Here is a 27,980-nt window from a genome sequence, read left to right on the forward strand (position 1 = left end):
AAACTATCGGATTTAAATCTAAATCATCTGATGTCTTCATTGCCAAAGTTACTCTTTTACAGATGGACTAACACCCTCGTGGAATCACTTGCTGAAGCGTGCAGTTAACTCCATGGGTATCCTGACAGTCACGCATAAGCATGTGATCAGCCACAAAGAGACTATCTGGTTGGCTACGCTCTTCCTGATCCATTTTCATTATGTGCCAACACTGCTTGCTCCTGTGCCATTTTCCTTATGTGACAAATCTGCTCACCACAATACTATACTGAAACTACCAGCGTGACTGTTTCAGTTTCTGTCTGCTGAGCAATGGATGCTTGTCATAGCTTCACAAACAACAAGGGATGTCTGCAGAATACTACAATAGTCTTGAACCCACTGTGAACAAGTAGTCTTGCAAGAGAACAAACCTTCGCCTTGTTTTCCGGCAGAGTTTTTATTTCAGGCACGATGATCTTCCTCCTTCTATTTTCTACAGCTGTGAGTGACTGTAAGAGAGTCACACACAGACAGACCTGGACTTCCACGTTCTCCTTTAGCTGTCTGCTTTTGTACGACTTTGCTCTTCCTGTTTGTCCTGTGGGTACATCAGCTATGTACTGGCAATCTTGTAAGAAACTGTCTCTGCTGTGGACCTATATCCACTACTTAAGACCATGGAAGTGCAAGATGATGGTCATTTCAGCCCAGTCTTGCACAGTATTGAACACCTCCTGTAAAATCTAAGCATTTTTGTTAGCTCTATTACTGAGGCCAGAACCCCACTGTAGTGGAGCTGGCACTACTCAAATGAGTATCAGGAGAGGAACTTTCCTGAAAACAGCTCAAATCACGAAGAAATGGAATTAAAGCAGCCAGGAAGTGCTTATCCAAGGTTACACAACAGGTCCCTTGGCACACTCAGAAAGAGAATATAGGTATCTCCCTTTATTACACTCCTGTAAAGGTAATAGCACAAATAAATATGCAACCCACAAACATGCATCTCTTGCTATGATATGAAGTTACCCTAAAATCCATTCAAAAGATAAAAGAAAGCTTCCAAAGTCGAGAATTTGGAAGTCATGTGTGACAACTCCTATAGAAGTAGATGGCACAATCAAGACAGCAGAGGTCCCCAAGGATCTCTTCTCACACAGCCTCTCTCTGTCTATACCCATCCCATCATTCTTATGGGCAAATCGAGTTATGGGAAAGCCTATTTTGCAAAAAGATAAAAAATAACTTCCCTTCCCTCCACATGTAAAAAAAAGATATAATGCCCACAATGCCTGCCGCCTTCTCAGAAAAGGATAATGAGGTGGATTTGAAGAAGGACTGACACATTCACTTTTGTTGACCAGAAGGAATGTTTCTGATGGCACATTTAATAGTATCTGTACTGTCTTTCCAAGGCCAAGCTACAAAACAGACCAAGAACTGACCATAACTGCATTGCACCGTTGTGGACTTCTGTAGGTTGGCTGCTTCCAACTACCACAGTTCCTTTCAGCACGTGAGATCATGTCTTCACAGGAACTAGTGTGCCTGATGTAGGACATTTGATGCTGCCACAAGGTGTTACACGATGCACACCAGAGAACCTGTCCCTGCAGATTTCCACTGCAACCAACTGTGAGTTTGGGTCTATGCTACGGAATTATGTATCCCTAAGTCTTTTTCCTCCACTGCCCTGAATGTGAATCTAACAGTGTATAAAGGAAATTTGAGTAAAGGAGATTTAGGCTCAGGTGTAGATCTGGGTATACAAAAAAAAAAAGGGATATATAAATGTAGCCTCTATTTGTTACACTCTGGATCTGCTTTGTTTCTGTTTGTCTGGGGTTTTTTGCTTTCTTGTGCTTTGTTTATGCACTCAGGCACTGCTACAGCAGCTGAGTGAGAAACTAACAGGAATGCCTTCACAGGTTTCTATAAATCAGCCTAGAGGCTGAATTAGCGGATGTGTTTTGTGGTATATTCTATATGTCTAGATATCCACTTCAGGTGTTTGAGGTTTCTTTTATTAACGTCTTGCCTCAGGGAAGGAGTTTTGTCTTTCATAATCATAAAGGATACACACAATATAAATTTACATTGGCTTGTACAGATCAAACACATTCTATAATGAAAATTCACAGCCTGTTTCCACAGGTGATCTATTTTTAAGCCAGAGGGATGGGGTACAGAACAGTTAAGGGCAAAGCATCATTACATAAACAGCAAGTAGAAGACAAATAATTCTTCGTATCTTGCAGTGAGATAGTGGTAAGTACATGTGAACATTGGATAGACTTTGCTGGCTTACAGAGTACAGACGAGTTGATGTATTTGATGTCACATTGGAGCAAACAAAAGATTTGTTGGTTTCTGTTAAACCACACAGAGAACTGTCAGGAATTTCACTGGGAGTACTTGAAATATCAGCAAAGAGAAGTCAAATAATTTAAATAAATTTGTTTTGGAGATAGATGTATCTGAGAAGATTAAACAAACCTAACATGAGAGATTTCAAAGTTTAGAAAATAACAATGAGTTAACATATAATTTAGTAAATAAAACATCCTCTCACCATTTTAATGGCTCCAGGTAGTATTTCAAAGCATTTTATCTGACCCTCTTATAGAATAGATAGCAGAAGCTTATGCTTAGACATACGCACAATGGACTTAAAAATCAGTACACAAAGCCTGCAACTGTTATCCTTTCAGAGGGCCAAAGAAGGTAAAGAAAGCAAGAATGTGCTTTTGCTTCTCTGAGCACAGCACTGGTTTAGTCTTCAGCAATACCATACATAGTCTCCTAGCTGACATGCAAATTATAGACTCGTCTGAGCTAAAACGGTTGCTTCCCTGTACCTTTTTAAATTTTAGATGTAGCTATTTATAAAATTTCATTAGAAACTCCCCATGCTATGGGAGTATTTTATATATTAAACTACAAAGGTATTGGTTAAAATATTATGAGAGTTTGAGACTAATTGCACAGCCTCCAGTTGCTGCAATCTTACAAAGCAGAAAAAGGCATACGCCAGAAATCCTTTCCAGACAATTCTGGAAAAGAAGCAGAAGTTACAGTATTAATTTTCCCTTCCGCTATTGTATGAAATCTGGCCGCCTGTTTTCTGACAGTACATCACAAAGGAAAATTGCACCACTTCATATACATTAATAGCATTACAGGAAAAATCTAGATTAAATTTTTATGTATGTCAAGTTTGTGAAAACTTCAAGCCTGCAGACCTCATTTTCCCTGTTTATACATGCATTCATTTTAAAGAGAATATTTCTTACTCTGGGAGGCTACTACAGTGGACAGTTGGTATATCATAAATAATGGAAATTTCTATCTTTAAAGTTCTAATAAATAAGTGTTTATACCATTTGCAATAACAGATTTCAGTTGGGTTAAGTAGTCTATACCACTGAAGGCCATTAGAGATGAACTGGTGAGATAAGACTGCCTCATCACAGCTCAGTCTAATCCATAAAACTATGAAGTAGTGTATGTGATATTTTTGACATATGAATAGACTTGTAATCAAGGCCTTTCACAATTTCATTTGACTAGCTCAACATTTCAGCTGTCATTGCAAGGCTTTTTCTCCATCTGAAATAAATTGTTCTTCTCTGTGGATACGCAATTTTTCTGCCTATATTTAAAAAAAGAGGTTTCTGTCCTCTTTTGTGCCAAAAGGTAGTGTCTGGTAATCAATTAATGCTAATAAACTGCTATCGGTTACACCAGAGCTTCAATATATTTCAAAATACACACTGAAATCAAAGAGGAAGCTCAATCTAGAGTGTCACCTCATCTTTAAAGCATAATATAGGCATGCTGTTTAATTTACACCTTTGCTGGAAAGCTGATTGCCTTGCTTCTGTTTTGCAGCCCTGTCATGCACATTCCAAACAAGTGATGATCCAGAAACAAATATTGGATTTCTTAAATATAGAGCATACTCTCAAGTGTGTAAACTGAGCATAGTCTCAGCTTAAAAAGCTGCAGAAGCCTTTTCTGACCCATTTCTATCAAAACAAGAATGGTGGTGTGTGGAGACGGAAACTGCTTGAGTGACACAGGCCGTATTTACCATAAAAGAGGTGAAGGGATGGAGCTCATATACTCATTTTCCAAAGAAATACAAGGGCCGGTTGGTTGTGCCAACAGATCTTCTGGGGCAAAGGGAGAAAGGAGAAAGGATAGAGGGTACTGGGCTTCTCCTGGAATAATATTGCAAGTGGATGGAGACTGTTAGGAAACATAGCGGCTCAGTTTCCTACATTTAGATGACATCTGGATGAACTGTATGTTGTGTAATTAAATGGTTAAATCTGTTTAGCTTAGCATTGAGGCTTTATTGAATAAAAACTGGAAAACTGGAGAATTTCTTAAGTGACAGATTTAATAGAGCCTTATTCCTTCTTTTTTTTTTAAATATGATTCATACTCTAAGTTAAAAAAAGGCTCTTTCCTAAAAAAAATTTGGGATATTAAGCATTCACAAAAACTCGGAGTACACAAAAGCATACCAAGAATAAAGCTACTAATTTTGTTGCTGTGCTATTTTGTAATGTGGATAGTGGCCTTGTTTGTAAAATAACTATTCACAAATGTGAATAAGCACTTGGCAGCATTGTTTTAGTATCTTCTGTACTCGAGTCAGTAAATTTCCAGTTGCCCAAAGGTATCAGTGATAAGCACTACTTGACAGGAATCTTACAGCCAAAAAAATGTTTAGACATAAAATGGGATTTAAAAGTGGATTTAAGTGACAATCCTATTTGTCACCAGCATTGCAGTGATTTGGGGGAAAATGCATGTTGACTGGCATGTATATAAATTTATAATGAGTTTCACAGTCTGCTTACAGCCTTTTAACAATAGCGTAGCTGCTATGAATTGCAAAAAAAATACCCCACACAGGATCCTTTTTCACAAAGGGGCCCCATTTATGCTGGGAGGGTTACATGTATGTTGAGAGTCTCCTAAATGACTGCTTCAGTCGGGCTTCAATGGAATCTCAACAGAAAACTGAAAGCTGTTTCTTACAGAAAGTAACTTGCATCAGCCAAGCCTCTGCCCACAGCTGACTACGACCTACACTATTTCTTAAAACTCGATGGGCAGTACATGTTCTCTCCAGACATTTTGTTTTTCCAGTAAAAAAGCATGAACACAGATCTTTCTACAACCTTTGCTTCTGGTTCAGAAAAAAAAAAACAAACCCAACAAAAACAAAAACACAAACAACCCACACAGATTGCTGCATAGTTTTGAAGTGGAGTCTCCAGCAGGTTTTCTGGCCCATGGCTCAAAAAAAAAGCTGCATTCATTTCCCAATGCAGTCTTCTGTGAAGCAGTATTCCTCTTTCCTGGTATCTGAGCTCAGCATGTAAGAAAAACAAATTCTTGGTTCACTTTTCTCCATTGACTGAAGTGCTGCTTGATCAATTTTCACAGATTAAATTTATACAATTTTATCAAACAAAAGACTGACTCTGTTGCTGTTGAGAAAGACTATATGTATCTTCTCATAGCATGTATGTATGCTCTGTAAACAAATCAGCAGCAATCCCATATCTGTAATGTGACTGTATTACGTACTTTCTAGAGGACACAATGTTGGCCTTCAGCGGGCATGTCGGCCTCAAATCCTCTCAAGATTCGTGGGACAATAGTGGCTTTATTCTGTTTCATAACTTCCGGCGTCCTCCGGGTAGTGAGTATGCTTTATGCCTGACAGAAATGGATGGAAACCATCATCATGCCAAGACGACCTACAGCTCCAAATCCTATCACCTTCCTCATTTTCTTCGTCATCCTGTTTTAACTGCAGCTGTTTTTACTGAGATGTAGGGACAACATGCCAGAGACACATTCCCCAGCCTGTTGCAGTCACCCAAGTGTCACGTTAACAGTCTAGAAGCAGAATTGCCGCTGCTGCTACAGCCTGAGGCATCTGCAGCTGGGACCTCCGTTCCACCAGCCCACACAAGAGGAGAGCCTGGATTCACACTGACTCAGGGCTGTCAAACTGCGGCACTCTGATTTATCAGAGATTAAAAATAAAAAGCTGGGCGAGAGTTTGAAAGCTGCCTGTCAAACAGAGAGCGGCACCGAGCCTCCCTCCGCCTGAACAGGGCCTTTACAGCGGCGTTTCAAAATCCCTCTCCGGATAAACGCCTCCCGCCCCCCATGGCGCCCTTCGCCGCCTTTACACCTCGCCAAGCTGCATAAGAGACCAAAGGAGGGAAGGAGTCCCCTCTGCAGATAAAGAGGGCTGGGCAGCTCTGCAGGTTCCCCCGCCCGGCCTGCTCCCCTCCGCCCCCCTGACCTCCCCTGCCCAGGCCGCCGGGCTGCGCCGCCCGAGGGTCGCCGCCCTCAGCAGCCCGCCTCGCCCCGCCCGGCCCCCGCCGCTTCCCGCCCCGCCGAGGCTGAGCTCCGCCGCCCCGGCTGCCAGCAACGGGGGCAGCGGCCGGCGGAAGCGGGACCGAAGCCGCCCACAGCGGCCCAGGGAGGCTGAGCCCGCGGAGGCGGGAGATGGCGGCGGGACGAGGAGGCGGCGGGGGCGGGGGGCGGGGTCGGTAGATTCCAGAGGGGGGCGGGCGAGCGCAGGGCTCGCGCCCCGGCTGTCAGTTAGGAGCGGCGGCGCGAGCGGAGGGAGACGCAGCCGGGGCGCGAGCCTGCCGCCTCGGGCTGCCAGAGGAGCCGCCGCCGCCGCTGCCGAGCCCCGCCGCCGCTGCCGAGCCCCGCCGCCGCCGGGATCTGCCGCCGCCGCCGCCAGGACCCGCCGCTGCCCAGCCCCGGGCCTCGCTGCGGCGCGGGGCGCGCTCCGGCGTGCGGCAGGTGCAGGGCGCGCAGGCGGAGGCGGCCGCGCCGCCGCCCCCCGCCTGGCGGCGATGCCGGCGGTGCAGAAAACGGTGTCGGAGATCCGCTCCCGCGCAGAGGGTAAGTGCCGACCGGCATCCGCCTCTCCCCGGCCGCAGGGAGGGACGGGGGAGCCCGGCCGGCGCTCCGCGCCCCTCCGGCGCAGAGCGGCGGGGGGGTCGGCGCCGCCTGGCCGGGAGGGGGCGGCGGCGGCGGCGGCAGCCGGTGTCGTGCCGCCTGCTGCAACGCCGCCCGCCGCGCTGCCCCTCACGGCGGCCGCCGGTCGCGCCGTGCCCGCCTCCCGACCCCGGAGGGGAGGTGTGGGAGGAGGTCTTCGCGTCGCCCCTTCTCCCCTCGCCGCGCACCTGAGCGCGGCTCGGGGCCCCCCGCATCGCCCGGGCTGCGGGCGCTTGCTGCGGCCGGGCATCGACGCCAGCGCTGGGGCGTGAGCGTTGCTGGCGGCGGCGGTCTCGTATTGATGGCTGTCCGTTGTCTGCCGGGGGCGGCGAGGCCCCGGGCAGCGGTTTCCGCGTCAGCCCATGGCAGCGTTTCAGGGCGAGCGGTTGTTTTGTTTTGCCCGGTGCGTCTGGCTGCACGGCCCGCCGGCCCCGAGCGGCGGCGGGGGAGAGGCAGGGGTGGCTCACGGCCTGGGGTATTTGTCCTGGGGTATTGGTCCTAGGAATAAGTCGGCATGCCTTTCATATGTAGTATGTAAGGTATACACTGATCATCGCAAATAAGGGTTTCTGATACAGGGAGCATGGCTGAAAGCTTCAGACCGTGCTGATGTGTCATGCCTAACTAAGGGTTAGGATTGCTTGCCCTCAGATAACAACGTATCAGGAACTGCCTTGTAAAAAGAATCACTGCAGTGAAATTATCTTAATATAATATTTATTGCATGCAAAAATATGATTTTAAGTCACTGGTACCAAAGCAGCAGTGTATTGGGACAGCTTATGATTTTCGGTTGCTGAAGGTAATGATAGCAATGTCACTGTATTGACGCAGGTATGCAGGTTTTAGACCTGTGTCCAAAAGTTTTCAAACATAAACCATTACATCAGGTTGATTATATTTTTGGCTTTGGCTATATAGGGAGGTGGAAGCTTTCTCCCTGTGTCTGTCTTTCTTTTTCCAAACAAAGGATTTTTTGGTGCTAGGAAGAGCATGAAGATAGATTGGAAGTAGGCTGTTATCTTGATGTTTCTCCCATGTTACATGCCTTCCTCACCCAAAAGTAGGTTTGTAGGAGGTCTGGCTCTGCTTCTACCTAGGAAATGTTAGCTGGCCAAGAAACAGAAGAATGCATATTTTTAAGAAGAAAGGAAGACGGTACATCCTTCTAGGGACACTTTTGAAATGCATTTGCGACCAGAGCAGCCATGGGGCTATACCCATAGTGATCAGTAGATGCATATAATGGTACTAGTTAAACAGCTAAATTTTCAGTGCTTAATTTCAGTTCTTTTCCAGTCATCCTTTTCCAGACAGTTGGTTTTCACTGCAACCTTACAACAAATAAGTTGGGAAAATTGATGCTCTCTTTAAAATGATCTAATTACAGGAATCTTAACAGTTATTAAATGAACAAATGTGGTGTTCCCTAAATGTAAATATTTATCTAAGATGTGCAGATGCAGTAAAAGGAAAAAAAAGTCTAGCTTACTTGAATAGTGTTTAAGGTTGGATGACTGTAAAACAGTGGAATACAGGGTTTAAGAGGTTTCTTAAAAATAATTTATTTAGGACTGAAAATAGGTATGAAACTTCTTTTAAGAAACTTAACTTTTGGAAAATGACGTGATAGTTTTTCATCATAGTAGTGGAGTTATTGACTGATACTATACTGTATATAGTATTACTCAAAGAAAAATTCTAAAGTGTTACTGTTTTCTTACTCTTAAATTAATGTGACACACTTACTAGTTCACTTTATTTATATTCAGTTCAATGTATTTATACTCAGTTCATTCACAATGAAACCAATATCAATGAATCTCTTCTTTTTTTTTTTTTTTTTTTTTTTTTTTTTTTTTTTGAGGTAAGTGGCTTCATAGTCTAGTTGGTCCACACATTTGGACTGTGTGGCTGGCATTTCTACTAAACAGTTCTTTGTAAGTAAATGTTACTGTTTTCTGAAAAAGAGAACTCCAGAGTTCTGCAATGTGGGTCTCACTGCTAGTATTTGACACTGACGTAGAGGAACTGTAAACCATAGCTCGGGCCATCACAGGAGGCTCTTGGAGAAGCACTGTGCGAAGTGATGCTAAGGCTGCCTTCAGAGACCTCCACCAAAGTCTCACCTACAGTGCTGGGTAGGAAATTCTTGTTACTGGCAGGGTCCCTGCGTGTTCTTTGGAAGTCTGGTAATAATGCAATCACAAACAGCAGCTTCCATAAGTGCTGTTATGGAATGGACCATTCATTAGAGTAGCCTAACATTTGTGGGGATCTGATAGACGTGTTTAATATTACTTCCCTTATTCTAGAATTTTTGTATTGTATCTTTGGGGTAAAACCTCATTTTTCTCTCCTGTCACTGCAGCAACTAATTTCTGCTTCAGCAACCTTTTCCATGGATCACGAGCTACCTTATCAGGCTGGACTTTCTTGGCATCATCTCAGAACTAAGCGCTCCCTGACATGGAGAGAGACTAATACTGTTATTAGAGAAAATCAACTGTTGTGCTCAGATTAAATAAACTAAGTCAGAACTGTCGGAACGGTGCACACTTATCATTCCCAAGAATTGGTCAACAGTTGCACAGAAGAATTGATGCTACAGTCTATAAATTACTACGAAATACAATTTGTAGGTGTTTTAAAGTCTGTAAAACAATGTTACCTGCATAGAGAAAATAATTTGGTTATAAAGGAACTACTATTTTTGTGGCATTCTTGCAAACCTCTGCAGGTTCTTGTGCCCTTCATGGCTGATGAAAGATAACCAGGCATGCCTATAACCTTTTTTTTAATAGACTTTTGTGTCCATTGTCCCTGTTGCAAAGAAGAACACCTGCGGATCACCATAGGCCTAGGAAATGCTGCAGTTCTAAAGTGGTATGTGTATCAATAAAGTCTCGCTTAAGGTACAGAAAATCTGACGCTGCTAAATGAATTTAGGAAATCACTACATGTTTTCACCACCAGTAAACTTAATTCAGAATTGCACCTGGGCTTGAGACATTTGGTGCTGTGGAAACAGCATTGATGTCATGTAGTCTGCAATTGCAAAACACATGGGGAATCTTTGAGTAGTGTAGCCTCCATCTAGGTTTATTAAATAAAGTAATTAACTATGGTTATTTTAGCTATATATAGCTGCACAGTTAATACACGCATCTATTAAATAATATGAAATTTAATCATTCGAAGCATTTTATTTCTTTTGGGGGACTCTGGGAGAGTGGAATTGTGGTTGGCAGTTCTTATTAGGGTTCGCTGAAGATTGAAGCACTAATGCTTTTCCTCCATGTATTGGTGGAGTTCAGTGGCCTATGTTAGGTTGTCAAGAAAGGGTAGAAATTTGAGGTGCCATGGTGCTGTCTACCAACAACAGTAGGTAATAACTAGTTCTTCATACTAGTGGAGGTAAGTGCCTGTATGAAAACTAGGTGAAGCTGAACTTGTGCAAGATGATATGACTTTCATATGAAGAGGGAAAGTGTTTTGAAATTCTGTAGTAGTCGATTGTCTTCAGCAGACAGTCTGTTTTTGTAATGCCTAATATATCCTTAGGTGTCTCTACTCATGGACCATAGGACTATATAGCATTTTACCAGATGTAACACTCATTATAGTCACTTGTGTCTTTTATTTTTTTTCTGCCAAGTCTGTTTTGCAGACTATGTTGTACCAGCAGGTTCAAGCAGGTCATTGTGCTCTGACTCCTCAGAAGGACAGACTGATGGGTCAGGTTCCCAGTGCCTGTTCTGTCATTGAAGGTCTATCACACCATTATGACGAACAACTCTGAAGGCACCTTCTTTGTCATAAAGATACCCTCTTCAAACTGTGCTGCGTTATTTGGGAATATGAGCTAGCAAAGAGGTTCTTGGCTACAGCACCAGCTTTCAAAGCTTTTGGATGCTCTACTTTAAGAATAAAAAAGAAATTTTTAACAATTACGGGAAAAGAATTAAAATCCTTCTGGTGATTTGAGTGAGGGTTTTCTTTCCCTCTCTTTCTTTCCATTTTACAGTCAATCTGTTTTAACCTTTGTCCATTTCTTGTAATGAAAATGAGACTGGTTTCAGAAATGAAAGCTGAAACTGTTAAACTAGCCTACCTAAAGGAAGATTTGGATATATGGAAAATATTTGGACAATGTTTGCTCTTCAGAATCTATTGTTGTTGTTTTACTAATTTAGAAACTTTATTATCAAAACTGGTTTAGGAGGAGTCCCTGCAAATACTGTGTGTTGGAACAGAGTTGCTTCTTCCAAATTTATTGTTGGAAGCAAAATATGGTCTTCAATGGGTTCTCTTGTTGAAGAAAGCTCAAGTTGGTTGTCTGGGGACTTTGTTTGTTTGTTTCTTTGGTTATTTATTTGGGGTTTGTTGTTGTTGAAGATGTTATTTTTGCTGGCAAAACTGAAAACATATTCTATGCAAAATACACATTTTGCATAGAATTTTTTTCAGGTACAACTTATACCCTGGGAAGTAACTACCCAGTCTCCATATTTTCAGAAATCACAGCAATTCTGTTTCCAATTTCTTCTTGCCTTTTCCCACTCTTGCATATAATTTACTTCCATTCTTTAATTTTGAACAGATTGAAGGAAATCCTGAACTAAAACCTCAGTTATTTATTGAGTGACTTTGAATGAAATTTGTGGTGGTTTGTGCTTATCTGTCAATTTCCAGATTCTGTGTTCTGCTAGCAAATCACTTTCAGAGTGCAGAACAAAATACTATGTACAGTCATTCTAGTTTATGTAACAGCTTTGTAAATTAACTTTTTGATTAGGGCAATAGTTGCATTCCTTTGATATTGAAACACATTTGTTACTGGTCTTGGCCCTACTATTCTTTTTAAAGTGCTGATTTACAACTTTTTTCCAAGTCAGATGCTTTTCTGTTGGTGGGATCATGTAAGAATGTATGTCACAGAATCTGTGTGATAATTCAGCTGTGGTTAAATATCAGCTCAACTCTGGTTAAATATCAGCAGTTTTGCAAGCCACAGCAGGGGAAGAAAAGTCTTGGAATATATTTGTTCTTCTTTCTGAATGGCAGGTCTTATTAGTACAGCATCACAGCTCCTGTCTGAAATGTTGTAATTGCAGTTTTACTCTTGCTAAATATAAGACTTCAAAATTATTACTAAGTGTACTTCAGAATTTGCTGTGACCTCAAATTTTTGTGGCCTTTAGGCTAAAAAGAGTGATGCTACTTTTAATTTTAAGCCCTGGAACAATGCTTTTCTGATAGCTTAGTGCAGTGAACAAACAAGAAGCGAGTTAGGTGAATATCAGTTTAATACCTGTAACACAGCAATAACTACATTTTTTTTTGAAAAGAAGAGATTAGAATGATTGCTTCATCTTAAGTTCTTGCTTTTATTCTTCACATGGAATTTTTTTTTTTTCCCCCTCCGTAATCAGAATTTTGTTAACTGCTGACACTTTGCTATTGTCTGTGCATATGCTGTGTTCTTTTTATTCTTCCAGAATTACAGACAATTCTGTACTTCAGGGGTTTCATATTTTTTTTCTTTGTCAACTTTCTGAATGTCTGAATGAACTCTCTTCTGTTGTCTTGGAACCTTCTAATGGGTTACAGAAGAGCAACCAACTCTAATGTGTCGTTTTCAAACACACCTTTATCAAAAATGTAGCTACTTTCACCAAGAGATGATCTGGTGAAAGTTCCCGTCCATTCTTAAGTATGGGCATGCTTTATTTGTTCTTGCAGTTACTTGTAGACAATATTTTTATGAAGGCCAGCCTTTGCTTATTTGATTAATAGGCTGAGTTCATGCAAATTGGTTTGATGCCAATGGATCCTCACTTCTGGAGGAAGAAATATATCACTTAGTAGCTTTTTTGCAAAGCGGTGAGCTTTTACATAGACCTGCTGCACTGAAATGTGAGGTTAGTCAGCAGTTAAGCTCTAGCTTATAGGTTAGGTATTTAAAATTTCATAGAAAGGTCGTTCTTAAAATTGCGGGGGTGATGTAATGCAGTTAGGCTCAGGTTTATGAGTATAGTTTTGTAGATGTCGTACTTCATATTTGAAAGTGAATAGTTGAAATAATACACGTCTTGACATGATTTTTTGTAAGGTGCCAGGCTGCATCAGGGAGCATAATAATGGGACAAATCTGCAGCCTTTATTTCTGTCTTCTTGACTGCAGATTGGTCGGCGTTTCAAATGAATGTATGAACAACCATAACTTTAACATCCTTCCTTGTTGAAAAGCATATCCCTTTTTAATTTTAGTTCCTGGCATTATTTTGGGCTGTTTGAGTACCAACCAGTTGTTGTCAAATTCTCTACTTGCCTTACGTAAATAAAGTACAGTGAAGATTTCCTTGCAGGTCGTATTTGAAAAAATTACTATAATTAAATAAAGCTTTTGATGATTTAATCTGTTTATACTAGACGAGTGTGGGCGAGACACGGCAGAAATTGGAAATGCTTTATGATAGTTTTCTGAAGATGCGGAATACAAACAAACCCTGGGAATGCCATAATTTTTAGTTGCAATTCTAGTGAATGCATCGTGTGGGAAAACTCCCAGTCACGCTCAAGGTGGTATCTATGAACATACAGTCATGTATCTGACAAATTAGTGGAAAACTTCACTTACAAAATGTACTATGTTGACTCCAAAAAAAAAAAACTGATGTAGGTAGGCCTGTCCTACATCCAGACCAAGGTGGTGTAGTGTCCCTGAAGACATTTGGCATGCTGAGAGCCCAGAAACGGTACCTGAGCTTTGGCTTGCCTTGCAGCTGTGCAGCAGAGAGTTCTCTTTGACCTTAGGCAGTTCTGAAAATCAGCAGCTACCTGGCAAGACCAGGCATTAGGCATCTATTAGCTAACCAGGATAGATGCATAGCTGCAGAGGAGCTGAAACTCGGGTGTGCTGACTCTTGACTCATGTTCTTGGGTAGGTAACGCAAGCAAGATGTAATGGTGTTGTTGTCTATGGACATTTAAAGAAATGTCATAGAATCATAGAATAGAATCATAGAATCGTTTAGGTTGGAAAAGACCTTTAAGATCATCCAGTCCAACCATTAACCTACACTACCAAGTCCACACTAAACCAATCAAGGGTAGACTAGGCTAAACCATGTCCCAGAGTGCCACGTCTACCCGCTTTTTGAACACTTCCAGGGATGGTGACTCCACCACCTCTCTGGGCAGCCTGTTCCAATGCTTGACTACCCTTTCCGTGAAGAAATCTTTCCTAAATTCCAACCTAAACCTCCCCTGGTGCAGCTTGAGCCCATTTCCTCTTGTCCTATCGCTAACTACGTGGGAGAAGAGACCAACACCCACCTCGCTACAACCTCCTTTCAGGTAGTTGTAGAGAGCGATAAGGTCTCCCCTCAGCCTCCTCTTCTCCAGGCTAAACAACCCCAGTTCCCTCAGCCGCTCCTCCTAAGGCCTGTGCTCCAGACCCTTCGCCAGCTTCGTTGCCCTTCTCTGGACACACTCCAGCACCTCAATGTCTTTCTTGTATTGAGGGGCCCAAAACTGGACACAGTATTCCAGGTGTGGCCTCACCAGCGCGGAGTACAGGGGCACAATCACCTCCCTGCTCCTGCTGGCCACACCATTTCTGATACAAGCCAGAATGCTGTTGGCCTTCTTGGCTACCTGGGCACACTGCTGGCTCATGTTCAGCTGGCTGTTGACCAACACCCCCAGGTCCTTTTTGGCCAGGCAGCTTTCCAGGCACTCTTCCCCAAGCCTGTAGCGTTGCATGGGGTTGTTGTGCCCGAAGTGCAGGACCTGGCACTTGGCCTTGTTAAACCTCATCCAGTTGGCCTCGGCCCATTGGTCCAGCCTGTCCAGGTCCCTCTGCAGGGCCATCCTACCCTTGAGCAGATCGACACTCCCATGCAACTTGGTGTCATCTGCAAACTTACTGAGGGTGCACTCAATCCCCTCATCCAGACCATTGATAAAGATATTAAACTAGGCTGGCCCCAAAACAGAGCCCTGGGGAACACCGCTCATGACCAGCCACCAACTGGACTTAACTCCATTCATCACTACTCTCTGGGCTCGGCCACCCAATCAGTTTTTTACCCAGCGAAGAGTCCAAGCCATGAGCTGCCAGCTTCCCAAGGAAAATGTTATGGGAGACTGTGTCAAAGGCTTTGCTGAAGTCCAGGTAGATGATGTCCACAGCCTTTCCTTAATCCACTAGGCGGGTCACCAGGTCATAAAAGGAGATCAGGTTGGTCAAGCAGGACCTGCCTTTCATGAACCCGTGCTGGCTGGGCCTGATCCCCTGGTTGATCTGCACTTGTCTGTTGAGTTCACTCAATATGAGCCGCTCAAAAGGTTCAGGTTCCACCGAGATTTGAACTCGGATCGCTGGATTCAGAGTCCAGAGTGCTAACCATTACACCATGGAACCACACAATCATAGGAAGGTAGGATGTAGAAGCTCTACATAAAATGCTGAATTACAATTTCATGTCTTTTTTTTTTAAGACTCTTTCTAATATTCTTACATGAAAGCAGAGCATTTCAAAGAGCATTTTGTGCCTCTTGTTGCTTGGAAAACATTTTAGTAATTTAAATTAAGCATATACCACTTTAGATAATGTAATAACTTAAGTAATGCATAAGCTTTTAGATATTTTTGTGTACATGTATACATATATAGGCAAACACACAAATAGGGAAGAAAAATTGTATCTCCTTGATACTGAGCTTTGTGTATCAGTCTAGTCTATGTACTCTAGCGAATGTATTCTAAAGTTTAGATAGGGAGGTGATGGGACGTGTGACCTTTAAATCTTTCAGGGTAGTGCAGTGCACCTAGGGCAGGAGAGCTGCCTTGAAGCTGCAGAGTATAGAGAGCTATGTGTGAGGCTCAGAATTTAACTCCTAAAATTGCTTTTTAAGTGAAAATTGAAAAAAGTGAATTCAAGGTAGTAAGAAGTGGGGCAGTGAATGTTTATGAAGCTCTTCAGCATCTTTTTGCTGTCATTTTGATTAAAGGAGAACACATAAATGCTGTAATACTGATATATGAAAATAAATGTCTATAGTTTGGCCATCTTTTTAACAAACAGGTGTTATATAGCATTTAATCCCTGCTAACATTTGCTTGAACTCTATCACTGTCAATATTCAAGGCTTATACTGGCATAAGTTTTTAAATGAATGCTTTAAAATTCTAGTAGTACATTCTACAAATGTGCAGACTCTTTCCTTATTTCCTGAACTTAGTCAGGCTAGGTCGCTACTTTTAACACAATAGTTTCCAAATTTTCCACCCAAGTGCTCTCACAGGAGCCGTATTTCATGTTGCTCCTTCATCAAGCAACTGGAAAGTAAATGTCCTATACCTGGAATGAAGGTGCGCTCGCCCTGTGATGGATTATGGGCTCAGTCAGGTATAATTGAATGTGCACTTGCAGCTTGACTGAAAACCTAGTCTTCTTAAAGATGTACCTGTATCCAGTTGTGTTATAGGGATATATGTTTATGGAGTTGTGTGCTGGAGGTTGTGCATAGCTAGTTATATGACGGTTGTCACTCCAAAGAGAGATAATGACAAGAATAGGAAATGGCATGCTTAGTCTGCCACGTGCGCCCATGTGGTTCCTTGAGTCGAGGAGTATTGTGTGGACACTTGTTCAGGTGGGCCCAGTCTGTTAGGCTGGCTGCCCTTCTTCTGAAGGGTCTTCTTGAGATACATGTTGAAGCTTGGATAGAAGTGTGTTGGGTGTGTGCCTTTCATTGGGGGAGCTGGAAGGAAGGAAATAGAGAAATAGAGAAATTCATAGAATCATAGAATGCTTTGGCTTGGAAGGGACCTTTAGAGGTCATTAGCCCAACTCCCCTGCAGTGAGCAGGGACAGTTTTAACCAGATCAGGTTGCTCAGAGCCCTGTCCAACCTGACCTTGAATGTTTCTAGGGATGGGGCCTGCTCTAGCTCTCTGGGCAGTGGATAAATGTAATAGTGGGGATTTCTTGTGTAGTAATGGAACCTGTGAATTTGGAATGGCAAATGGCATGGAATTACAAGTTTCTGCCGAGTCTTTGCACAGTGTGTGGAGACTTGACCTTGCAAGGTAGTATCTGAAATATATGTTCTTACCTATTAAGGTAAGAAGCTATGTAGTGTGCCAGTGGACTGGAGGATGACTTGGATTTTGCATAACCTGTTTGTAAGGATTTATAGAACATGCTAGAAATAAGCTTTTAAGTTTTCATGTACAGCCTTAAGTGTCCTTGGCGTGCATATACATTCTAATGTATTCAGTTGCATTCTAATACAGTTTTTTTTTCTATGTATCTTTCTCATTTGGCATACAGAATGAACAGTGCTTATTTAACAAGGAGGTATACACACAGAGGTTATTGTTGTCATATTAAAACTTCTTGGTGATTGATTTATGCCATACCTGTGTTTACTTTACAAGCTCCAGCCTCAATAGACTGCTTAGGCCTGTTGGCCATCAATGTAATGGGTGAGTGACATTGGTAAAAAGTCTTGAGAGAAGAATACATTGGTATCCCCTTTTAGAGATGAAAGTCATGATGCAGGTTGGTACAAGATTCCTCATGATTTATAGAAGAATATACACAAAGCTCAGCTTCCACTGAGTAGTGGAGGCAGGTGCTGGGAACGTTAGTAAGTCTAATAATACAATTTCAATTTAAGCACACACAAAATAAAGAATATACTGATGTCACTTGTCTAGGAATAATCTGGCTAGTGTCAGAAAATTTGGCAGAAAATTTGTAGCAGGTGAAGGAATGGTATCCCATTAACTAACAAATGCTTAGTGGCCTTCGCTTGCAAGGATCACATCCTTCCAGCTCAAGATTGGTCCATCACAATGAGCAAGAAAGAATCAAAGGTGGCGGTAGGACTGCATGAATTAGCAAGGAGCCCCTGACAAAACTCAAGTGTAAAAAGGGAACATAGAAGAGGTGAAAGCAGGGACAGGTGGCTGGAGAAGAGTATAGAGGGATGGGGTTAGCTAGCAAAGCCAAAGCCCACCTGGGGTTTAGTCTGGTGAGGGGCTTGTAGAAGCCCTTCTTGTTCTCCTTCAGATGTAACAACAGGAAGAAGTTGACTATGGGAAATGTGGGCCTATCTGCTGAATGGGGCAGGGAACCTGGAGGCAAAGGACACAGAAGAGGATGCAGTACATAGTGCCTTCTCCACTTTGGTTTATATTGATCAGATCAGCCTTCAGGAACCACAGGTTCCCGATACCAGTTGGAGAGTCTGGAGCAAGAAAGACTTACCTTGGTGGCAGAGAACCACATTAGGGAACGTTTAAGCTGGGAATACGCGAGTCCATGGGATCTGATCAAATGCATTCCCAAGTGCAGAGGGAGCTGTTAACTTTTAACTGTTAACTTTGCAAGGTCATGATGGTCTGAGGCGGGGGGGGGGGTGGGGGTGGGGGTGGGGGGGTGGGGGGGGTGGGTGCAGGGCAGAGGTGTTCCTGAGGTCTGGAAGTATATAATTGATTTCACTGTAGGGTAGCTTACGTTAGTTTTCCGTGTTTGCTTAGTTTTAATTGTGACAATTAATTTTCTATGAGTATTTCTCAGAACAGGCGATTTGTGCAAATAAGTAGAATTAGTCACTTTAAGGTAGCTATACAAGACACATGCTTTTTGTATTTAATTGCATTGTTTGGATGTCCTCTTGGCGAACTGCTTTTCTACCATTGAGATTAATGGTTAAATTTTCACAAAGGTTTTATGAGAAATTTACCTGTTTATGTGTTCTTCTGCAGACTCTAAACTGTTACCCTACTACAGGTGTGTGTGTAACACTAGTTTGAAAGCACAAAGGGGAAAGTGCGTTATGTGTATATCGGGCCGAAGTGGTGCAGGAAAACAGACTAAGTAGTATGGAATGAATTGTATAAAGGTTATAGTAAATGTCCCATTAAATACTTGACTTTCCTTTAAATTTGGCAATGACCAATGTTAAATTTTATGTGCAAAACTCAGCTGGGAGAGATGGATGAGACTGACTGGGATTGAGAGCAGCCCTGAAGAGAAGGACTTGGGGGTACCAGTGGATGAAAAGCTGGACATGAGCCAACAATGTGTGCTTGTAGCCCAGAAAGCCAACCGTATCCTGGGCTGCATCAAACGAAGCGTGGCCAGCAGGTCGAGGGAGGTGATTCTGCCCCTCTGCTCTGCTCTGGTGAGACCTCACCTGCAGTACTGCGTCCAGCTCTGGGGCCCTCAGCACAAGAAGGACATGGACCTGTTGGAGCGGGTCCAGAGGAGGGCCACAAAAATGATCCGAGGGCTGGAGCACCTCCAAGGAGAGGCTGAGAGAGTTGGGGTTGTTCAGCCTGGAGAAGAGAAGGCGGCGGGGAGACCTTATTGCGGCCTTTCAGTACTTAAAGGGAGCCTATAGGAAAGATGGGGAGAATCTTTTTAGCAAGGCCTGTTGCGACAGGACAAGGAATAATGATTTTAAACTGAAGGAGGTTAGATTTAGACTGGATATAAGGAAGAAATTTTTTACAATGAGGTTGGTGAAGCACTGGAACAGGTTGCCTGGAGAGGTATTGGAGGCCCCATCCCTAGAAACATTCAAGGTCAGGTTGGCTGGGTCTCTGGGCAACCTGATCTGGTTAAAGCTGTCCCTGCTCACTGCAGGGGGGTTGGGCTAGATGGCCTCTAAAGGTCCCTTCCAACCCAAAGCACTCTAGGATTCTATGACCTTTTTTGGGTTTGTTCCCCCCCTGCCCTTTTAGGTTTTTTTAAAGTGTGCTCACTTCTGGGTTCAAATGCATCAACAGACAATAGTTCATTTCATATTACCATGAAGCAGCACAAGGTATTTAAGTATACTCATGAATTCAGTAGATTTTATAGTTATTTATTATCATAGCTTTACAAAGCATCTTGACTATGTAGTGTTTTGGTTTCTAGATGATCATTACTTGTGAGAAATGCTAATGTGTTGAGTTCACACTCACAATAGATGTCTTTTTTTGTCATGAAGTGCCTTGAATCTTGTGTATGTGTGTATATAAATCTATTTATATGGAAAACCATGCTGTGTTTTTACAGGTTATGAGAAGACAGATGATGTTTCAGAGAAAACTTCTCTAGCTGATCAAGAGGAACTGAGAACTATATTCATCAATCAACCCCAGCTAACCAAATTCTGCAATAATCATGTCAGGTATTAACTAGTGGGTTTTTTTAATACACATTTAATTTCAGAACATGCATATTGCATAGCAAAAATGAAGAAAAGATTCTGTTTATTCTATTTCTGCCATTTCCTCTGACCACTAGTTACAGTCTCAGACTCTGGAAGGGGGAATGAAGTGAAATGAGGAGAGCAGCAGAGCTGTTTCAATTACAAAGCTGACCTTCCAAATTTTTAAGAACAGGGTAGGGAAGGTACAGATGCTTTACAGCTGCACCATCAGCATGTCCCTAGAGTATGCATTCATTCTTCAGCTTTCAGTTCAGTTGAAGTTCGGTTCATCTTTGAATGTATTTCTGGTAGCTAGATGCCAGTGCATGTACTTCACTCGAGTGTGCATTGTTTCTGCTTTGGAAGCTCTTGTCTCTTTCAGTGAGCCAGCTACAAAGATGCTGTGGTTGCTTATGAAACTAGTTTTGAATTTCAAGTTCAGGCTTTAGGACTCTGCTGATGGTTTATGTTGTTTTCTGTTTGTTTCTGTTGAATTTTAAGTAATACACTGAATACTCATAAGTAATGTATGTTTAGATCTGATAACATCCTCAGTTCTGTTAAAATTCAAAGTAAATGAATGGCAAAAATATCCCTGTCCCAAGTAGTTATGTTTGCTGAAGGTACCTTTGATAATATGGAGGAATTTTACAGACATTGAGAATAATGTCGTGAGGTTTTTCCATGGATTTGAGAAACTTTATAATGCTTTTTGTTTGTGTACACAACTTGTCTTTTCTGTCTTCTGCTTTGTTTCTTGACAGTGTTGAGCTTTTTTGCGGGATGCATTCATTCCCCCTCTAAATTGACTTTTACGCAAAGTCAAAGTAAATATTACTAACTTGAAAAGGGGTTAAAATATTCTTCCAAGTCTTTTGCTTGTAAGTTTTTGGCATGATTATTTCCACTGTTACTGTTTTAGGACCTTAGATGGTAGCAGTCTTTCTTAAACAAATGTAAGAGGCTGACGAAGAGCTGGGAGCTCAAACGTTTTGTGGTGATGGCTTAGCAGAGATTACTATGCTGGGATAAGATGTATTCTGTTCTTCCAGCCTAGCAAAACTACACTTAATATCCAATATTTATCAGTTTAAAATAAAAAAAGTGAACTTGCCATTCAGTGAAGTGTATAGGGTTTTATCTTTTAATAGATTTTTATTATTTCAATTATTTCTTAAATGTACCATTTCAATTCAGTTGATCGTGTTGTTAGGTTTTTTTGCACTGAATCATGCCCTCATACCCAGCACAGAAGCTCCACAGCTCCTGAGTCCTGATTTAGCACCCTCCTTGTTATGCCTGTTATACCTCTTTCCCCAAGAATTTTGCCTGACCTGGAGCCATTGTGCAGATTTACCTGCCCAGCGTATGCCATGGCTTGCGGGGTAGGGTACTCCTCTGGGCCCAAGAGCTGCAGGTCCGAGGCCGGCCCTACCTGCTCTCTCAACAGTGGTGCAACTGCCTGACCGCTACCTTCTCTTTATTTTTTTCCTCTCCTCATTGCCTGTAAGTGAGTGGCACCAGGGCTTGACTGCTTCCCACAGAGCAGGCAGAGGTGGCAAGGGAACTTCTTGCCTGAACATGGAAGCTCATGACAGTTTCTGTGGGTGGCGGGCACTTCCCTGGGTTAGCCAGTTCACGGACGCCTGCAGGACTGTCTCTGTAGAAGTCTTTCAGTTTCTCTTTTAGCCAAAACAGGCCTGTTTGCTAGCACAGAAATCACAAAAGGTTCTGTTTTATTTGAAAGGTTGTGTAACTGAGAGGGAAGGAATACATCTGAAGAATTTTTTGTACCGCAGTAATAGTGCGTGTTTTTTGTCTCTTTCTCTCAGCACTGCAAAGTACAACATAATAACGTTCCTGCCAAGGTTCCTTTATTCCCAGTTCAGAAGAGCTGCTAATGCATTTTTTCTTTTTATTGCATTACTTCAGGTAAGATCAACAATAAGATGCTACTGTTTGAAACTTGTTGAGAGTTCATTTATACCACAGTGTTTTGCAGAGATACTGAGGTTGGTGTACCATTCTCTCTGAGCTAGTTAGACTCTCAGAATAGCTGTGTTGTGTAGACGTACCTTTAATAAATGTTTGGTTTTGTGTTTTTTTTTACTCTGGAGATAACACAATACACACAAAGATTTTTCTGTAAAACAGGTTAAGTATAGCTGAAGTACTGTCAGCTGAAAAAGACTGTTGTGACAGGGAAATCCTGTTTAAAAATCTCTGGCATACACAGAAAAATGTTACCTGTAGTTGGCATTTCTCGTAATGGAGGGTATTGCCTAAAAACCTGAACTTTATGAACTTTAATCCTGTAGTCTGTTTTGAGGGGCAGGAACTGCAGCTGAAGAGAAGTGATTATTTATTCTTAGAGTGAAGCTGATAAGGATTGAAGTTGAGCCTAGATGAAGAAAAACAGCACTGGAGTCCACTGCTATAGCAGCTATTTCCCATATCCCAGCTGGTTAACTGTGCTAGTTCTGAAGAAAGCACACAGTCTTTTCTATACAACCACTGTAGCTTCATTGAGTATGTTTGTAAAGGGCTATCCCTGACCCAGCTTACTGAGAAGCAGATAATGTTTTGCAGATACGTCAGAATATTTGAATTTTCAGTAGTTCAAGTTGATAAAGCAGATTTGGTTTTTTGTATACTATTCTACGAATGCAATAGCTGATGATGAATAAAAATTGAACTGTGGGCAGGTGCAGTGATAATTACCATTGTCTAGTTCTGTATTCTTAATCATATTTGATAAAAACACATTTTCTGCATAATTTCTAGTGCATGTTCTAGAACGTGTGGATTTGTCTGTTGTGGAGATCGTGTTAGGAATTGACGTACCAAACAAAAACTACTAAAATAATGGCACATATACTACCATGTGTACTTTTTCCTCCCTTATTTCAGATGTTTCAGCAAGTGAAACTTGATTCCTCTGTACTTATTCAGGTTTCTTTGCTTCTACTGTAAGGGCTTGGAGCAGTTTCTTAGCATGCATCTGCACAGGTAGCTTACACTGTTTTCTGGGGGGGGGGGGCAGGGGAAATCTGAAGTTCAGGGTTTCATTAGTTTGTCTGCCTGCAAACCTGTGGCTTCGAAATAAACAGCCTTTTCACCCTGTCTGGCATCTTGGGCTAATCCAGTGGTTCAGCAGCGTTTCTTGTGATACCGCTGTGTGCATCAAGCTAGCAGACACAGAATGTGGGGTTTCAGAAGCTGTTTGAGGCTTGGCATGGCATGACTGGGTGAGAAGCTGGCAGGTAGGTGTGTGGAATGTGTGTGAGGAAGTGGAATGTGAGGACTTATAAGCCCACCACCTCTTATCAGGCTAAGCCCACCACCTCTTATCAGGCTAACAGTGAGACCACAGTGGCAGGAGTAAGAAATATGGGGTAATGAAACCAGGGTATGGTCTGGTGGCCCTTTTGCTTTAGTATTTTGCCTGGAAAATAATGTGTAATTGGAATGAGAGAGTTTGGGCATACATGTAGGGAGGAATGAAAGGGTAGGAATAGCTGGAGAAGTGATAGATCCCTTTCCATGGTGGCCAACACATAAGCATTTGCCCAACAGTAACTTTTTCTGCCTGGTTTCCATTTAATTGCTTGAAAAATGTGGTCTAGGGTGACCTGGAAAATAGATCTATATTGGTCTTACTCCAAGAAACATAGCATACGTACATATAACATCCTGTTTTCTTTCAGAAGCACAATGTGGTGGTAGAAAAAATAAATTTATATAATTAATAAATAACGTTAGCTCTTTTTCAAAACATTTTATCATAAATTGAGGATGTCTTCTGACCACATTGAGCCACCACTTGCTAGTGTACTCTTTTCTTGCGAAGATCTCATTGTAGTTATATGGGCTGCATTGCTTATTATAAGTCTATTAAGGCAGCAATCCTCTCACCTATCATGTTGCCATTAAGAACTCTAGTCAATATGAAGATAGTTATGGATAACCATCCATGTATATCACATAAGTAGCTGCATCTTCTCAGCATTTACTTTACATACACATTCACTTGCACCATCTGTGCCCGTACCTGCGTAGCAAAAATGGGTTTCTTACAGTAGCCTAGCAGAAAGCAGCTATTTGAAATTTGTCGATTAATAACTAGTATGATACAAAATATCTCTTAGAGATTAAAACTGTAAGGAAGTAAAAATACTTTGGGCATGTGTCCACTCTAACAAAAATCTAAACTGAAAAAACTAGTTGTATTTTAATTTAATTTGAAACACAGAAGAGGAAGGTGAATATTCTGCAGACACTAAAACCTCTGAAAGTAACTTTACTGTGCTGTTTAAAATACAAATGTTGTTTTACTGTATCAGCTTCTTTTGAATTGAAGACAATAACCCTCTCTTGGAAATAATCAGCACCATGTCTAAGAAGTGAATCCAGTTGCCTTGTCTGTATTTGCACAGAAAGTACTGCTTCTTGTATTAAAAATATGTTTTCAACCAGCAATGCAAACAAATTTTTTCTCTCTTTTTAATAGCAAATACCAGATGTATCACCAACAGGCCGTTACACAACATTGGTCCCTCTCTTATTTATTTTAGCCGTAGCTGCAGTGAAGGAGATCATAGAGGATATTGTAAGTATTTAATAGCAATATTTTGTAAATACCTTTCAAATTTTTCATAGATTATTCAACAAAATTTTTGTAATATAATTCTGTGTTGAACTTGCTTTCTGGATGCTTTTGAAAACTTCTAAAGCTACTTAATTCAGAAGATGAAATGTTTAGAATATGGTGTTATGATTTGAAAGTCTGTTTACTATATGTACAAGTGACGATAACATGGTAAAACAGTGACTGTTGTGTTTATTATAGAGATTGTTTCTAGTCAAACAGTTCTCATTAATGAAGTACAAGCATATTTTAAAAATGTGAACTGGAATCAAAGACTCCACAGAACCCAGTCAAGTCCAGAATACTGCTAATTTTCTTAAACAAGGGCTCTGCTAAAAGAAGATTGGAAGCTACTGAATTCATCTCAGGTGGAATCTATTTTAAAAACCAAATAACCTTTAAATATTTGGTTAGAAAAATGTGGGTTTTTTCTTCCTGCAGGAGCAGAGTCCTTTACTCTCACTAATTATACTTGTGAGCTGGATTTAAGTTCAATCTGTGAATGAGATACTAGACTAACATTTTATAGAAAAATTGTGAGAACTTCTGGCTTTACTCACAATGAAGAAGGTAGTAAAACAAAACCTTCCCAGGATCCTTCTTATTTTTACATCTTTATTTGAGGTACCTTTAAAAAAAACAGATAAGCCCTCAGGAACTCAGAGTTGAGGTGGCTGCATGGTCTCAAGCGTCTTCACTTGCCCTCCATACCTGAAACCAGATGGATTTTTGTTTCACGACCAAATAATTCCTGAACCTTTCTAAAAATTGTCTTTTAACTTGCTACTGGAATTACAACATGGCACTTTTAGTGTGTTTAGAATAGTAATCTATTTGGTTTAATACATTTTAGATGAATGAGTACAGGTCACTAATGTGCCATTTTTAAAGTTTTAAAAATGGATTCTCCCCAGTTGTCAAATCCAGGTCCGTGCATCTGATGTATCTCTCTCTTTCTAAAGTCACATGCATAAAATCCTTTGTTTCACTGTTGTGACTTTGCATGGTTTTGTAGACAGCAAGGGGAATAGGCCTTTTTTCCCATTGCTCCAGCCCAGTGCAATTTACTGTTAGTCTTTCATGTCTTGGTGCCAAGTGTGATCTGCTGATGCCTCATGGCCAGGAGCACACATGGAATGCTTCCTTGTTAGGCAGGTGCCCCCACCTACTCCAAGCTTTCCTTGGCTCTCTCAAGTCAGTGTTTGTGGTAGTTGTTTTGCTTTCTTCTTGCATTGAATGAAAAATTTGGAAGAGCTGGGATATTGTCATGACTTGGAAGTGTCCGTTCTGACTTCTATTTTGTGGGTAGGGAAAGGAATTTCAGGCTCTGTTTCAGTTCATACAGAAGATGCTAGGGTTTTCTGAGCACCTTCCCGCCGGCTCTTCAGTGAAAGCATATGGTAGAACCAGTCTCTCTAATTTGCCTAACATAGTTGATTCTTTTAGTTGATGTATTTCATATCTAAGGAATTAGTCTTGATGATTTACCAAATCACTCTAGATGCCAAGAATTTCTTCATCTGCTCTTATTCTGTTTCAGTTCTGCAAATATGTTAGGTGGAGGACAAGAAGTTAGGGACATCATAATACAGCAGAATCCTTTGTCCACCAGAGGGGTAGTGTTCTTTTATTATATTATGGGCTCTTCTCTTGTTTTTTTTGGAAAGGGCTGCAGGTAGCGTAGTCTTTCCCTGCACGCAAATAGTAGGCTTCCTGGGAGCATCGCATTTATTGTGTTTGAGCAGAATTACAATGTATGTGCAGAAACATGATCAAGGGGAAGAGTGGTAAGCTGCAAAGAAGCTCTGAAATGGAGGGTGGCTGGTCACATGCTGCCTTTCCTGCTGATACAGTCAACTCTATCTTGTCCTCAGTTACTTCTGTGAATGGATGGTAGGCAAGATCTATTGTCCCCTTGGGTTGGATGAAGCTCCTGGGCCAGAGAGTTGAGTGGTCCTGCAAGAGACAATGACGTTTCCAGTAAATGTTTTTGCTCTGTTTTGCATTTCTAGTATTTGCGGCCCAATAGTCAGCTTCTCCTTAAATGTCTTTGTTGCTTTCTCCTTACATAAACAAAATCCCTTTTAAAAAAGCCATAAAATCAAGCCATGTTCATTCAGATATTTTTAACCATTCTGCTGTTAATGCTTACAGACTTACACCATCTGTCAGTGTCTAGGCAAATATAAAACTGATGCTGCTGCTACTGTACAAAGTGTCCTTTTTAAAATTATCTCATCCATTCGCTTTTATGTCATTTGTTTCTACCATTTGCTCTTCGCAATTTGATGTGTACAGTTTGGCAAGGAGGGGAAGACAGGGAGCAGGTTTAGTGGTTTTTGCATATATCAGCTAAAACAATAAGGTTCTCATTACCAAGTACTACAGAGATACCTAAAGGCAATTCAAATACTATTTTTCTTTCTGTTAAGTTTACATTGTCTCAGCATGTGGTTAATTCCTGCTGTACTTAGTTGAAACTGAATGAGATGAAGGAGCTCATTGGGAGAATTTACGTGCTAATTTAAAGGCTTTATATATATGTGTGTGTGTGTGTATGTAGAGAGAGGATGGTAACTTCATGAATTTCTCACTTGCACAGCTGAGTTTCACAGACTATAGTCCAAATAAAACAATTTGCTTTGGTTTTGTAGTCAAAAAGGTATGAAATGTAATGTTGCCTCCTGGTTATGTCGTGCAGGAATATGTGGCTGACTGACAGCTGTACTTTTTTTCCTGGGAAAATATTTTTTGCACAGCAAAATATTCAGTGTATTTTCCCTTAACCTTTAATTTTCATTATGTCTTAGTTTCTTTACACAGTGAGATATCTTAAGTTCTCAATGAATGGTTATCTTCATCTAATATTAAAGCAAGATGTACTGGCTTTTGGATGGAAACCTTATATATCGATATCAATAAATATACTTATTAAAATAATATTTTAGCTCAAGAATCAAATGCTTCCTTTTTTGGAGTGAAATCCCAAGAAGGAGAAGATGTTAGCAGAAGACATTCATGAACAGCATGTGTTTTCCATATATGCCTCAGAAGTGCTAGCAAAATTTGTGACATTCAAT

At 41.5% G+C, this 27,980-nt stretch overlaps 1 non-coding gene across 1 annotated transcript; it reads right to left on the reverse strand.

Annotated features, from left to right (window-relative positions):
- Positions 1–15,388: 15,388 nt before the first annotated feature.
- TRNAQ-CUG (transfer RNA glutamine (anticodon CUG)) lies at positions 15,389–15,460 on the reverse strand. Its single transcript has one exon. It is a non-coding gene; the product is annotated as a tRNA-Gln (tRNA).
- Between the last annotated feature and the right edge of the window lie 12,520 nt (positions 15,461–27,980).

Source organism: Pelecanus crispus, chromosome 4 (genome assembly GCF_030463565.1).
Source record: "Pelecanus crispus isolate bPelCri1 chromosome 4, bPelCri1.pri, whole genome shotgun sequence".
Lineage (NCBI taxonomy): Eukaryota > Metazoa > Chordata > Aves > Pelecaniformes > Pelecanidae > Pelecanus > Pelecanus crispus.